General features: G+C 38.3%; 1 protein-coding gene across 1 annotated transcript in view; it reads left to right on the top strand.

Annotated features, from left to right (window-relative positions):
- The window catches only part of LOC119416376 (tetraspanin-18), a 285233-nt gene that overhangs the window by 226869 nt on the left and 44703 nt on the right, over window positions 1–13661 (top strand). The gene's annotated exons all lie outside the window — the stretch shown is intronic.

Here is a 13661-nt window from a genome sequence, read left to right as displayed (position 1 = left end):
TTTTCAAAATAAAACGTGAATCTTAAGCACAACCCGTAACATTAGAAATATTATTATTATTAACGGTTATGATAAAGCGTCACTGTCAAAGATAAATATTTATTAGTGATTTGATCATGACCAATATGTCAACGTAATTAGTCATTTTTAATGTTTTTTTTTATTTATTTATCTTTTTTATATAGTTTGAGTTACAAAGTAAGTTTATTGTCATTCACATCACATGTGGTACATGAAGTGGAACGAAATTATGAACTCTGCAGTGTCCCAGTTAAACCCAAAAATAGCAAAATATAAAGTGTAAATAGAAACAGTATATCACAGTCAGAGTCAGAGTTTCTTTATTGTCATTCGCACTTCATGTGGTACATGTGGTGGAGCGAAATTATGAACACAGGGTCCCAGTTACATCCAACAATAAAATGTATAAGAAAAACAGTAATAACATCTAAGATATGAACTAAGAAAAACATCAACTAAATATACACTAAGCACTCATAACATAAAAACATTGAACATCAGCACAAACATGAACATGAGTCTGTGAGCAGATGTGCACGCATGAACACATCAACATTGAAACAGATCAGCAGCAACATGAAACAGATCAGCAGCAACATGGTGTGATTTTTTCACAGTGATTATTCTAGTTAGAGATTCATGAGTCTAACAGCCTCAGGGTAGAAGCTGTTTCTCAGTCTAGTGGTTCTACACTTAATGCTCCTCAACCTCCTTCCTGAGGGGAGTGGGGCAAAAAGTGTGTGTGCCGGGTGAGTGGGGTCCTTCATGATGCAGGTGGCCCTCTTCCTGGACTGGACACCTGTCCAGTGTGTCCCCCGCCTCTCGCACAGTGACTGCTGGATATGGACACCAGTGACCTCCGTGACCCAAAGAGGAAGAAGCAATCAATCAACCTTTATTTATACAGGTAAATCCCATTGAGCCTCGAGGACTCATTTACAAGAGAGACCTGTAAAGCAGGTAAAGATAGTAGATGGATGGATAACTGGCATTCATCTGCTGACTCTATTTAAGAATAATATACCTATTTGCATCATCTATTTCCTGCAGTAAACCTGTTCTCATCCAGACATTGCCAACACCGTTGTATAAATCAGTTTTTGATTCTGCGTGTGCTTTTCAACTTGCTCTAAAAACCTCAGTATGTGAAACTAGACTGTTTCACAGACTGAGGTTTTTAGAGGGTTGCTCTTGATCAAGAAGATGGTCAGCTTGTATTTCTTCTTATTTTTTTATTTTCACTTTTAATCTTCTGAACACCAGTGCACCACAACTATTCCATCAGTCTTATTAAATTACTCATCCGATCAATGCACAAAGTTTTAAAGGAAGCTGGGCTTCAGCGTGTTTTGACTTGCTCATGCAAAGAAACAGCATTAGATTTAGGCAGCGATGTGCAACATTTCACACTTACTTGAAGAATGTTAGCATCATTTCAGACAATTCAGAAGAATGCTAATTCTACAAGCTTAAACAATCCCTTTAAGAAAATTAATGAATGTTTGGTTTTACTTCTTTTGCCTACAGCAGTTTGCTGTGAAAAGAATTTGACCAGAGGAAATCTTTGTGAGTTATGAGCACTGTTTTGGAAGTACAACAACAGTAAGGTGGTGGCGTCATGTGGAGACAATCCAGGAAGTGATGATCATGACACACTCATCCAGCTGCAGTTTGTGTACCGAGGTCTCCATGGAGACGCACCTCAGGGCGCTACTGAAAGCTTGCAATGAAAGCTGTGAGGTTTACAAGCAAAGCAGGACAGAGAGGGCTTCTGAAGTAAAGAGAGGGCATTTCAGATTCAACTCAATTTCACATGAAAATTGCTCTTTTCTGTAAACAGGAAATTTTGAATAAAGCGGAAAAGATCAGATTTTTAGATCCACAATCCTGTTCATTTTCCTGTGGTCCGTCTACTGCCCAGCAGGCAAACAGTGGAAAACATCAGACGTGACCTGAGAATAGCCACAAACCTCCTGCTGCCACCTTTGTGTGAAAATCTGTTCTCTGCACGTAGACAAACTCGGAGCAGACAGTGAAAGGTCTTCCCCTTCACAGAGGAAACCTGCTGCTTGGATTGAGAAAGACATTTCTGGACATTAAGCCCTTAATGCAGTAGTTCTCTAATTAAATCTCATGAACATGTGGGACTGTAGCTCTCACTTCACAGCACAGGTAAGATCTGATCGAGATGCGTTTTACCTGTCTGCTTAATCTGCAAGTTGTCATTTTAACTACGGTAATCCTGTGACTCTTTAAAGACTTCAGCATGGTGTGGTTCAGCAGCTTCTGGACCAGGGTTCTTATCAAACATAAGAGCAAGGTAAGTTGATGTCAAATGACAAAATCTGAACTTTTGGCCAGTTTTTGTTAAGATTGGTGTGTTCTGGCTTTCTTCAGGCAGAGTGATCCAGGTTTGAGGAGGTGGCAATCCATGTATAATCTGGCTCATGAAAGTCCATCAAGATGGTCTCCTTTATCAGGGGCTGAATTAAGGACTGGTCGAGCTGGAGGCAGCTTTTATCAAACAGAAGCAGAGCGATGGCTCCAGGATGCTGATGAGCGACTGAGCACGCAGTTGGACCGGCTGAGATCCAGAGACATGAAGCTGAGCTACAGCACATCTAGGGCACAAATGCTTGACATGATGCAAAAGGTAAGAGATTATAATTATGTGTTTATGTGGTTTTGCGTTTGTATTTTTCGTTGTTTTGTATTTTTCGTGACGTGCACTCGTTTAGGACAGCAATTAAAAACTGTGATCTTGGGCAGGATGCAGCAAAGTTATCCCTGTTTGACAGGAGCCGAGAGCAAAAAGAGCTTGAGGAAAAGTAAGTGCAGCATAATACAAACAAGATGACCTTAAAGAGATTTATAAAAATCAAAATAATCTAACGTAAAATTCACTTTTAAGAGTCCTGAAGCTGGAGAGTGACCTGCTGCAGATGAGATCTGCTTTGAACACAGGAAGCAACGATCAGCCGGCGGACCTCTCAGCTCCTAATTCTCTCAGCAGAACATTTTCAAATGCTCAGGAAGACTTTACAAAAAAGGTTAGTAAATCTTTATATTATATATCAAATACATGGTTTGTGTATCTGCACATCAATATTTGTTTGGATTTGATGAGAAGCAGAAGGTTAACGCAGAGCTGAGAAAGGCTCTGAGAGAAGTCGAGGAGAGGGCCACAACCCGTGAAGAAGAGAGCAATGAAGAGATGAACTCAAACCCTGCAGGGTAAAACCCTGCAGGGTAAAACCCTGCAGGGTAAAACCCTTTGGGTGCGCAGCACCTTGGGACAACATGTAACCAGATTAGATCGATTCATAGACAAACAGAATATTTTAAGTAATAGTCAGTATGGGTTTAGAGCAAATAACTCAACATCAATGGCTCTCATGGAACTAATAGAAGAGATAGCAACTGCTGTTGATCAAAAACAGTATTGTGTTAGCGTTTATGTTGATTTAAAAAAGACCTTCGACACTATTGACCGCACCATTCTCCTTGACAAACTGAATAAATATGGCATTAGAGGATAAGCGCTACAGTGGTAGTTGTTTGAACAATATGAGACAGTTTGTACAGGTAAACCATGTAAGATCTGAATTTTGTGTTAATGGACGTGGAGTAACTCTAAATTGTCCCTAGATGTGAGTGAGAGAGTGAATGGTTGTTTGTCTCGTTTGTCTCTATGTGTCCCTGTGATGGACTGGAGACCTGTCCAGGGTGTCCCCCGCCCCTCGCACTGTGATTGCTGGACATGGGCACCGGCGACCCCCGTGACCCAAAATGGAAGAAGCGGGTAAAAGATAATGGATGGACGTGGAGTTCCTCAGGGCTCTGTGTTGGGACAAAAGTTGTTTATTTTGTATGTGAATGATCTGGTTGATGTGTCAGGGCTTTTGAAGTGCTTTATTTGCTGATGATACCACATTTTTTTGTTTGGTATATTGAACAGATGTTAGAGATGATACAGGCAGAATTCATAAAAATACAAACTTGGTTCCAACTTTATAAGTTATCGTTAAATTTGGAAAAAACAACTATATGATATTTAGTAATAGAAAAAAATTACAGAAGTCCCATTTAAAATGGACAGTATTGAAATTCATAGAGTTAATGAAATAAAATTTTGGGGTGTTGTTATTGATGAGAAGCTGACATGGAAATCACATGTAAATTACTTAAGAATAAAAATAGCAAAATCATTTTCATTACTGTATAAAGTAAAATAGTTTTTGAATGACAAAGCTTTGTATATATTGTATAATGTAATGATTGTTCCATATTTAATCTATTGTACTGAAGTTTGGGGAAAAGCACGCAAAACTATTACAAACCCTATTTTTATTTTACAAAAAAGAGCTGCAGTAGAAGAATTATTAGTATGAAGTGCTATGGTTACCCAACAAATATATTATTTCATCAGTTGAAATTATAAAAAAAAAAAAAGATTTGGTTGAATATAGTATTTTACAAGTCATGTATAAAGCTAATAAAAAATATTACCCCAAATATTCAATTAAAATTTACTAAAAACGACAGTCATTATAACCTTAAGGGAATGGAAATGTTTGTAAAACCTCCATTTTGAACTTAGTGTGAAGGAGCTGTGTTGTAATTCAGGGAATGATTGTGCATTTGCCTTGATATTGTCATAAAAATTTCTAAAACAATTTATATGTTTAAAAAAAATGAAGGTAAAGTTGTTGAGAAGGTATGGTGCCAGGTGAAGGATGCCTAATGTTTTTTGTTTTCAAGCTGGAGATTGTGCACGTGTAGGTTGTTGTTCATTTGTAGTTATTTTATTTAAATAAGGGGCTGATATAAGAATTTTCTTCTTCGTTCTGCACCCTTTTCATTCAATGTTTTTTTTTCTTTTTAATGCATTTGCTTTGTTTCATTAGTTTATTTTAAATGAATAAATAAATGAAATGAAAAAAACGTCAGTAATATTTGTGTGTATGATGCTTTTGTGTTTGCAGAGTGAGAAAAATTGTGATCAAATTGAGGAGACGAACAAGAAGTTTAAGAAACTCTCTGAAGTGCAGGAAGAGCTGAGAGAAGCCAACATCAAGCTCAGCCAAGCTTATGTGGTCAATATATGATTCATTTCATTACACAACCCTTCCTGTGCGGCAGCAGGACACACAACAGGACAAACGCACACAGCTCCTCTCTCATAACACAGACCACAGACAGCACCGAGGTCAAACTAACATCTGGACCAAAAGGTGCATTATAGCCACCACAAACTGAAAAAGAGATGCATTAGGTATAATAAATAAATTGTAATCTGAAAATATTAGCATAGCGTGTTATAGAGCTATATGTGATACAAGTCCTGTAACATGTTAAGAACTTGAAATCAAACATCATTTTCACAGAACATTTCATGCACTGCATGCCAGTGTTCACACACATTTTTATAAAAATGGTAAAAATGGAAAACGCCTTTCTATCTAATCATGATACTCAAAGCTCTTTACAATCTGTGTTCTCGTTTACCTCCACACACATTCACACAGCACTCTACTACATCTCTACAAAGATAATCTGAAGCGATTAATCAGAGCTTTATCACATTCATACACCGATGAGACACACATCAGAGACAATGAGAGCTTCAGTGTCTTGCCCAGGGACACTTCAACATGTGACTGCTGGTGGAATCGAACCCCCAACTCTCCCATTGGAGGACGACAGCTCCAACCACTCAGCCACAGATGAATAAAACAACAAATACCTGCTTAGTTTAAAATAAATAAATTATCACAGATTACTGCTTCACGTATATATTTTTTAATTCATTTGGTAATTTTTCAGTCTTTAAGTAAATAAGTTAATAAAGTTTATTTATATAGCACCCTTCATAGTTATATCACAAAGAGCATAAAATAAAGAAATATGGTAAGAGTAAAAATACATATAAAAATATATATAGACTCATAATAAAATAAAATATTTAGGTATTGTTTTAACGCATAAATTTAATCTAGGTTGTGTAAAGTTAGGCGCCGGACTGATCCATCCCCAGGAGATTCAAACTGGGTGCAGGTACCACCAGAAGCTTGTGACCTTTGACCTTAACCTGTTCGATGGTGTGTGGATCAGAACCAAATCTGAGATATAAGAAGCAACTTGTTTATGCAAAACTTTAAACATTAAGAGGATAATTTTGGCTTTTAAAATAAATTCAGTGAGTGAAGAAAAAACCTTCATCTCTTTATTGTTCATATCATTTTCATCATTTTCAGATTGGGATTCATATCATCCTAAGAAAAGGAAAAAGTCAAACTTAAGTCCATTCAGCTGCATGTTTTTTTTATTTGTTCAGTCTAGAGCTACAGCCCTTTCAGCTGACCACAAAATGATTAAAAATTCTATATTTACGTCAGTCCTGCCGCCAGTTTACATTTGTGAATCATTTCATTTGGACCTTGTGCCACTCGACACTTCACATTTGATATTTGTGACCACGTCGTCTTGGAGGGAGACGACTTCCCCGCATCATATTATTGCGTCCATCGACTCTATCTTTGTATGTGTTTGTTGTTTTTCTACCAGAAATTAAAGAACAAGTTAAAATAAATGTAATGTTTCGTAAAAGTTTTGTAAGTTTTTTTGCTCACAACCTTTTTTTAATACAACATAATGAACGATGAATCCAGTCTACTTCAAAACCCATATCAAATTGATTTACAAACATTTTATTTTAAAACGTTGGATAAAATAAGAATAAAATACAACTGTCCAATTCTGTCAGGACAAAGCCGTCTTATCAACACAAGTACTGAAGTTGGAGGACGATGTTGAAGATTTAAAAAACAAACTGACAGGAGCTCTGTCTGCAAACCAGCACCTGATCCAGGTATTTGTCATAATGTTGTAAATAAGCCCTAACAAAGCTTACATTTTGTTTTATAATGGTACGGTTCAGCTTCATGTGTTCTTGTACAGGAGAAAGACAACCTTCTCCTCAGAGTCCAGAACCTGGAGGTGCAGCTACATGATCCCTCTGCTCATACAGGGTCTCTGAACAACCAAGCTGAGCTGATGAAGGTGGACGTGAAGACTCTCAGAGAGCTTGGAAGATTAAAGTTTTGTTTTTTTAATGGAGTTGTTCACTAAAACGTGTTCAATGTTTTTTGACCAGATGAATGAAAAGCTGAGAGAAGAAGCTGAAGTGATCAAGAAGAGTCTTGACACGTCACAACGTCAGCTGCAGGAGCTGAAAGAGGAGAAAATCACAAGCTCCAAACATCTTTTAGATCTGCAGGCCGAGCGCTCTCGGCTGATCAGAGAAAAAGAGGAGCTGCTGAGTCAGAGAAACCAACACGAGGTTCTGACAGAACCAAAGAAGTGCTGCCAGCACAGGTGAGACGGCGATCAGCCTGGTTCTTCAAGCTCAGCTGCACATCTCAGAACAAACGCTTCACTCAGATCCATTTTCACAGGACTTCTGTGGACGTTTTGGAATTAGAAACTCGGAAACTACAAGAGCGGTGTTTGCTGCTGGAGGCCCAGGTCCAACAGAAGGAGGAGATGTTGCACCTGCAGGACGAAGAGCATCACAGACAGGATGAAATAAGAGGCCGGTGCATCGAAGAGCTGAAGGCTGTGGCCTCACACTGGACTGGGAAGTGGCAAAATGTGTCTTTGAGCCTTCAGGCCACACAAAACCAGTTAGAAGAACTCAAGAAGAACTCCTTTAATACTGTAAGAAAACTATCTATTTAAAAACAAACCTGTCCAGTGTGGTTTCAACACACAGTTTTACCTGATGCGTTGGGGGAGTGAGAATTTCTCCGCTTCTTTTCTCACTTTGAAAAACCGGAAATCATTTTTAAACACAAATGTTGCTCTTTGAGAATCACCATCGACATCTAATGAAATGTTCATTCAGAAAGCAGCAAAGTTCTGCCCAAAAAACACGCGCCCCAAACCAAACATGTGCAGACACAATGCAGACCGGAGGAAAACATGACAAAACTCATGTTTAAAGACCAGGTTTGTAAAAATCACCACGCTTTATTTCTTGTTGAACTCTGCACATGTTACATTCTGTACAGTGGAACAGCAGAGCAAAGAAACTGGAAACACAAAAGCTTGGTGTTAAAGTGGGCGTCATAACATTTTATTCAACTTCAAATCAAACTTAAGTCCAAAATTAACAAGTGAAAATGAAAACAAAATGGTTTGTTTTCAAAGGAGCTAAGCAATTGATATTTACAGTCAATGGCAAATATTAAATTACAAAAGAAGAGGTAAAGATGACGTTCTCCGCTGCAAAATTCAACAATAAAATAAAAAAAAATAAAAATAAAAAACAGCCTTCCATGAGTCACAAGAGAAAAAGTTATTTTTCTTTTGGCTGCTCTCTTCTTCAGAAGTCGCCACAGAGAACTATCTCACACAGTCCTGACACAACCACAGGCCAGCGAGCTGCCACAGCCCTCTGTGTGGGGCGGGGGGCTGCCATCCGGGTGCCCGGGGGAACAGATGGTGGGGGTTGAGGGCCTTGCTCATGGGCCCAGGGTGGGGCAAATGAGTGCTTCACCTTTCCCACTAACATTTTCCTTTAATGTTGTCGGTCCGGGGATCGAACCGACAACCTTCTGGTCACAGGCCTGTCTTATTTAACCTCTGCACCACCACTCCCCCAAAGCAGAGAAATAATTAACAAACATAAAATAACACATTTCAAACTAAAAAGTAAACAAAAAACAGTGGAAAAACACATTCTAGTTGTTTTTGTTGTAATTCTTTTAATAGATTGTGGGTTTTGATTCATATTCAATATCAATACGTTGTTGTAGCATCTGACTGTATGTGTGTGTGTGTGTGTGTGTGTGTGTGTGTGTGTGTGTGGGGGGGGGGGGTCAGACCACAAACATTGTCTGCGTTGTTCATCCAGAGGTTCTCAAACTAGGGTCCCAGGACCCCCAGGGGTCTGTGAGTTGTAGCTTGGGGGTCTGCAAAACACAGTACAGTAAATTACTAGTTGTGTCGTATCATTTAAAACATACATAAATCCACGGGGACCAAGGCACCAGGAAAAATAAACATATTTAACCAAACACCAAAAATATATTCCTGTGGCATTTAGGGGTTAAAAAGGCAGCAAATTATTTTGAGGTTTGACGTTTTTGAGGGAGTCCTCTGTAAGGGGTCCCCAGACCCAAAGAGTTAGAGAACCTGGTTTATACTTAAAATAAAGATATTCACATAGATCTATACGTTTGATTCTATATTGTCTGAGGACAATGAAACGAATGAGCTGAAGATGTTTTAATGTTTGGAGACGGTCTTCTGATTTGTTCAGAGGGAGTCTGGTTCAGAGCTTCCAAAACACAAAGAGGAGCCGGAGCCTGAGCAGAGGACGACCCGGACTCTGCGTCACACACTGAAGGACCAAGGTAGAGAAGAACATGCTTCTTGATTTTCTGTAATCAATCTCAAGTTTGGATTTGAAGCCACTTCTGTTTTATTTTATAAACACCAGAGGGCATTAAAGTGCAGCGCTTGTATTTGCAGACTCAGTGCAGACTGTGGACCAAGAGACACTGACTGAGTGAGCGGATGATGATGAGATTTTAATAATGCAGGCAAATTCTCAAAATTAAATTATGATCTGATGTTTTTATTTATTTAATTTTTTTGTCAGCTTTGTAGAATCATCCTCAATACACGAGCACCTGTCAGACTCAGAGTGTCACCAAAACAAGTCCCCTCAGGTGAACAAGGAGTTTCGCCCACTCTCAAATCAGTCTCATAAAATTAAACGTTCAAACTATGCAGATTTTTAATTAGATATATTTTTATTATTTCAGCTGGAAAGCAGCGAACTTCAAAGCCTGAGACAAAAACTTGCAGCAAAAGCAAAAGAAGATGATGAAAGGTGTGGCAATGTACAAATAAGAAACTAAGTTGTTTTATTTTATTTTTTTTACTTTTTTACTTATTTGTGACAGAGAACTTGCTTTGAGGAGATTAGAAACCCTGAGAAAGATGGAAAAAACAGAAGCTCAAAGTAAGATTTCTGCTCTGGAGCTCCAGGTACAAGAACTGATCTCTCGACGACTCTTTCATAAAACTCAACTTGATGGTTCCATCATTTCATCTCACTTTGCTGTCTCGTGATTTTTGTGTGAAAGCTCATGAACAAAGTGCCTGAAGTTCATGGAGATGAGGGAGACCTGCTGGCAGATGTCTCAGCCTCACTCACCATGCAACCAGATGATAAAGGCTCCTCTAAAGAGCTTCAGGTAACAATTATTCTCTACTGAACTCTAAAACTACATTTTAACCAAGTAAAGTTTAAAACATTAACACATATGAAGCTTCCTACAAGTTGATATAGAGAAATATGCTCATTTTGTTCACAGGATGAAGATAAGAAAGTATCAGATGAAGGCAAGAAGGATACATTTTTCTACCCAGCTAATCCAGAGGTGGAGCAGCAGAGGAGAATGGTCACAGAGCAGGTATTTCACTTTACTTGTTGGGGAAACATTTGCTAGATTAAAGCTAAGGTTCAGATCACATGGTTGGTTGGTTTTCTAACTATCTCTCAGGTTGGAGGCAATGTGTTCAACACAATGTTACTTTGAGCTGTATTATATATATATATACCCACTTCTTCCATTTTGGGTCACGGGGGTTGCCGGTGCTGGGATCTGAGTCAAAATTTTGTACCACAAACATGCAAATGTGAGCTGGTATGACAATAAAAAAATCCTTGAATCTTTTGTCTAGCTATTTAACAGTCACTAATGGTGTGCCACAAGGCTCAGTTTTAGGACCCACTCTTTTTACAATTTATATAAATAATGTAAGTCAAAACATTCCTGATGACTCCTTGCATCTCTGACCATACACTTGTTTATTGTTGAGCTATCACAGTTGCCAAGGTTTTCTAGCGTCTAGTCTGTGTTTGACGTCATTCAGTCTCATTTGTTTCATCTCAAACTGGTACTAAATGCTGATAAAACCAAAGGGGTTGCTGTTTTCAAACAGAAAGTTGGTGTCACAGTTCTTCCTCCTATCTCATCCATGCATCATGTTCCTATTGAGTTTGTAGATTCTTACAAATACTTGGGAATTTTGGTTGATGCACGTCTCTCTTTTAAACCACATGTTGAAAACTTGATAAAGAAACTGAAATTAAAACCGGGTTTCTGCCAGAAAACACTTTGTAACTGCTACTTTCCTACTGGCCATTATGGAGACATTATTTACATGAATGCTCCTGCCAGCTGCTTGCAGATGTTGGATGCTGTCTATCATGATGCACTAAGATTCATAACTAGTTGTAACTATTGTATCCATCACTACACCCTGGTCAGTTGGTCATCATTATCTACACGTAGACTCTCACACTGGTTCATTTTCATATTTAAACCACTCCTTGGTCTGCTGCCTTCGTACATCTACTCCCACATGTCACGTCATCAGTGCAGTTATGAGCTCTCAGGCTATCATTACCTACAGTGTCCCCTCAGTGTGGACTGAACTTGGCAAAAATGCCTTTTCCTACTCTGCTCCTGTTTCCTGGAACACCCTGCAACAGGAACTGAAGTTGTCCACCTTCATTTCTTTAAGAGATTTTAAACATTTGATAGTCATTAGAAAAATCTAAGCACACATGTTGCTGTTTTGTTTTATATGGCACCTTAATTTGATTATTATAACACTACTTTTATTTTTTATTGATTTCTATTGTTGTACATTGTTGTCTTTACCCTATATGTTATCTGTTTAAAACAGGTCTCTTTTGAAAACGAGCCATTGTGACTCAGTGAGACTAACCTGTATAAATAAGGGTTGAATGATAAAAAAGCAGATGTCTGAGCTGAACATGAGATGAATCCCGCTGACACAAAATAATTGGTTGTTTTCATTAAAATGTCTCTACTAACATAAAATTTCCTGCCAGGCTTTGTTTTTTAAGAGCCACTTTCTGGGTCAGATTTTTAATTTGCGCTAGGGTCAGACTGTTCATTAGTTATTAGAATATTAATTTAACTGTTACTTATTATAATATTCATTTAAAAATACTCATTATAAGCCAATAATTTTCAGTCAGGTCCTCTGGACAGTTTCTTTTTTTTTGTGCTGAAACATTTCACCTTCCATCCAGAAGGCTTCATCAGTCAAGAAAATACACAACACAAAACTGATTCTTCCCCAAACAATTTACTCCAAAGTGGAACAAACCAGTTATGTTGGTGCTAAGATGGTCTCTTTGGCACGCCCCTCCTCCGGTGCCGGCCCTCTCCTTCGTCGACAGTCATATCAAACTGGTTCAAAACCAACAAACAAAAAAAATATAACTCATTATAATATTAATTTAACTAATACTCAATATAATATTAATTTACCTAATACTCAATATAATATTCATCATGACATTATAAAATTCATCATGACACCATGTCATCATCATGACACCATGAGTGTCAGCCAAATGTTCACGCAAAACCTCACTTCTCACTAACTGCAGCTGAAGAGCCTGTTTAAGGAACGAGAAGATAAAAACTCACCAGCTGCAGTTCAAACAGGAGCGTCTTCACCTCAAGACTGGACTCCCCCAGCTTTGTTTGTAAGGGTGAGAAAAAAAAAAAATCCTGGAGATCACATTTAACAAACTCCACCAATCTAGCCATGAATTGTTTTCTTGTTTGTGTTTTTCTTTCAGGCAGGAGTGGACAGAAGAAGCTGGCAGCAGAGCTCAGGACTGATGCCGGTGTTTGAGGAGGATGAGGAGGATGAAGACAGCGACTCACCAGGAGAGGAAGATGCAGCAGAAAAGAGTCAGGCTGAGGTAAAACTTCAGTCAAAGACACCAATTTATTTAAACTGCAGGAAGTCCTTACCTAAACAGGCAATCACACTTGATATTATTTATTTTGTTGTGTGTTTAAATGATGCAGATTAAAGTAATTAGCAGAATGATCACAGTACAAACATTATATCCATCATCTTTACCCACCTCTTCCTTGGGTTTCTGGTGCCCATATGCAGTGTCACTGAGGGGCAGGGGACACCCTGGACACGTTGTAAATCCATTACAAAGATTATTTGATTAAATAAAGAGAACTTCCTCATTTTCATTACTTAAATGTTCACAGAAACGCACACAGGATTAATCCCAGCTTCTACTTAACATATATGTGAAACGATGTGAAGCTGAGGAGGTGCTCAGCTGGAACACATCTGCCTCAGAAATACGTGGACAGGAATAAACTAAATGTTTCTGTGTTATTTACTGAAGCTCTGTGGTTAACACAGGGTGATTTCAGTCAGAAACGTTTCTGAATAAGACTTAAAGCACCACTGTAAACCCTCTGAAAATTATCACACTATTCCAATTAATAATAATTAATCAATTAATTAAACAAATTAATATTCCAATTAATGTAGCCGTTCAGTCTAGGATGAGTTACATCAGTTTTGTTGTAAAACCAGTTGTTTATGGGTGAAACTTAAGTCAAGAAGAACTGGTCTGAAAAGGAGTCACGTCTTAAAACTCTTTGGATCAGAATCATAAATCCAGTTCAACCACCAAACACCTCATGGATGAGTGAGCGTTCTGTTGTCACAAGTTATATTCAGAAAACCAATAAATGCAACTCATA

This window comes from Nematolebias whitei, chromosome 10 (genome assembly GCF_014905685.2).
Source record: "Nematolebias whitei isolate Nwh7 chromosome 10, NemWhi1, whole genome shotgun sequence".
Taxonomy (NCBI): Eukaryota; Metazoa; Chordata; class Actinopteri; order Cyprinodontiformes; family Rivulidae; genus Nematolebias; species Nematolebias whitei.
The sequence above is the reverse complement of the archived record's forward strand: the minus strand, read 5'-3'. Positions and strand labels throughout refer to the sequence as shown.